Raw genomic sequence first — 2,717 nt, 5'->3', positions numbered from 1 at the left:
ATGAGCAAGATCTCTAGGTGCGAATACAGTGTTCTTGCTGAAAACAGCAAAATGCAGAATGTAGATAAGTATGCTTCTTTTGTGCAGGAAAGGAAGAGGACAGATAGGCAGATAGAGAGATAAGTAGTAGGGAGAGAGAGATCTGCTCATTTGCTTATTATTTTCAAACCGAGACACTAGAAAAATAAATCAGAAGCTAAGAAAATAGGCTATCCATGTGGGAAATAGAGTAGAAGGGATAAGAATGGAGACAGTACCCTGAGGATTCCCTTTTATATAGTCTCTCCCTTGAGTCACATGTTTTACTGTGGTATAAAACCTAAATTAAGGCTTGATAGGATGTGCTGCCTTGACATCTGATAAAATCAGGAGGGTCTTAAACTGAAGTTCCCCTCCCTACTCTGCTCCCTACTCTGCTCCTATATAAGGGCCTTTAGCCACACAACCCTCTTTTTCAAAGGGACCAGGCAACGTTGTTCTTATTTATCCCAGAGCACACGGTTTCAGTTTTCTGCCAGCCCACAAAATTATTCGAATGAGCCAATCACATCCTCCCACAGGAGCCAATCATGTCCTTTGCAGGAACCAGGGCGCAGCCCACCCTCTTGATACTACAAAAGCCACAGCTCCTTGCCATTCACTGTTCTTGAATACAACCCCTGTGTGACCCTGCATGAAGTGCGCATCCTTCTCCCCCATGCTGTAAGCATAAGTGACTAATAAACTGCTATCTATCCCACTGGTCCAGTGTCAGGTATTCCGTGTCTGGTTATCCCCCTAATCCTGGGGGCAAGAATCTCTCCCTCATCAATGGGGTGAATAGGAAGCAGTTAAAATAATACTTTAAAAAAAAAGTCAAACCAAAAAATTGAAAACAAACTGAAACCAAATATGACATATATTCTTATATCAGAAAAAGAATTATTTCAAAGGAATTTGTTTATTTCTAGTGGAATATATTTCAAGATTTAATGGTGACAGTACTATAATTGTGAAATTATGTATCTGTAGGACAGAAAAAATTAGGAAATAGATTACCAGGGACCCAGATTTTCAGTGGAACAAAAAGAGACACAAATAGAACATCAAAGAAAAACTGTAATGTTAAATGTTAATTTGAAATAGCAATGAAAATTCATGATTTTTTAAAGGTATTTATATAGATCTCTGTCCATTACCCTCAATGCAGTTATCATCCTCATAGTAATGAGCATCACTAGTCCGATTACCTTGATTTCCACATACTATCCCCCAGCTGAAGGAACCAGGACTTCCTGGAGAAATGGCTTAAGTACAAGATGAGAGTAAAGTATCTTCTTGTGCAGAAAACACAGAAGTGCTCCAATATGACGTACAAGCCAATGGACAGGAGCTACCACTGGTAATATCTGGCCTATTTTAAACATCAAGAAGAATAAGGACTATAATTCACTGAACATGTTGAATCCATAAAAGTCCACAAGTCCATGCTTATACTTAAAAAAAACAAAAACCCCAGAGTCCCCGCCGATTCCTACTACAGTCGCACAGTTGCCCACCTCCTCTTTCCTTTCGACATGACAGATGTCACTCTGTCCTTCACCAAGGACTTCCTGGGGAGTGGCGTGGCTGCGGTCATCTCCAAGATGACCACTGAGTGGGTAAGCTGCTGCTGCAGGTGCAGCCTGCCAGCGAGCAAAGCACCACGGATAAGCAATACAAGGGCATTACATACAAGTGTGGTTTGTATCCCTATAGAGCAGCGATTCCTGTCCTTCTGCCTGATAACCTGGCCAATGTCAACAGATACTTCCCTGCTCAGGCTCTCAACCTGGCCTTCAAAGATAAATACAAGCAGATCTTCCTGGGTGGTGTGGACAAGGGAACCCGGTTTTGGTGCTACTTTGCAGGGAATCTGGCATCCAGTGGTGCCACTGGGGCCACATCCTTGTGTTTTGTGTATCCTCTTGATTTTGTGCTTAACAGGCTAGCCATGGGTGTGGGCAAAGCTGGAGCGGAAAGGGAATTCAGAGGCCTCTTGACTGTCTGGTTAAGATTACAAATCTGGTGGAATTAAGGGCCTAAATCAAGTTTAATGTGTCTGTGCAGGGTATGCTCATCCACCGAGCTGCCTACTTCCGCAACGAGGACACTGCACAGGGAATGCTTCCAATCCCAAGGATACCACCAACTTCATCAGCTGAATGATCGCACAGTCTGTCACGGTGGTTGCTGGGTTGACTTCCTCTCCGTTTGACACTGTTTGTGGCCGTACAACGGTGCACTCAGGGCACAAAGGAACTGACATGTATAAGGCTCGCTTGCCTGCTGGAGGAAGATTGCTCGTGATGAAGGAGCCAAAGCTTGTTTCAAGGGAGCAAGGATCAAAGTTATTAGAGGCATGGGTGGTGCTTTTGTGCTTGTCTTATATGATGAAATCAAGACGTTCCCGTGAGTTATCTCCTAGTTTTTGTCCCTTGTGAACAGGCATGCAGTATCATATAATGTATGTGGAACATTCTTGACAGACTGTTGGCTGTCTGTTTATCAACAGCAACTATTTACTGGCTAAAAATGAGAAGTGATAATATTTATCTGACCAGTTTTCTCGTAAAGCCATTTCCATGATGATGGGACTCAATTGTATTTTTTATTTCAGCCACTCCTGATAAATAAGTTTGAAGAAATAAAAAATCTGAAATTTAAAAATAAAAAATAAAAATGAAAAAAATGTAACC

The 2,717-nt window shown here is 42.1% G+C and overlaps 1 pseudogene; it reads left to right on the top strand.

Moving 5' to 3' along the window:
- Positions 1-1,556: 1,556 nt before the first annotated feature.
- LOC100475858 lies at positions 1,557-2,434 on the top strand (annotated as a pseudogene).
- Positions 2,435-2,717: the final 283 nt, after the last annotated feature.

Source organism: Ailuropoda melanoleuca, chromosome 1 (assembly GCF_002007445.2).
Source record: "Ailuropoda melanoleuca isolate Jingjing chromosome 1, ASM200744v2, whole genome shotgun sequence".
NCBI classification, from domain to species: Eukaryota; Metazoa; Chordata; class Mammalia; order Carnivora; family Ursidae; genus Ailuropoda; species Ailuropoda melanoleuca.
The sequence above is the reverse complement of the archived record's forward strand: the minus strand, read 5'-3'. Positions and strand labels throughout refer to the sequence as shown.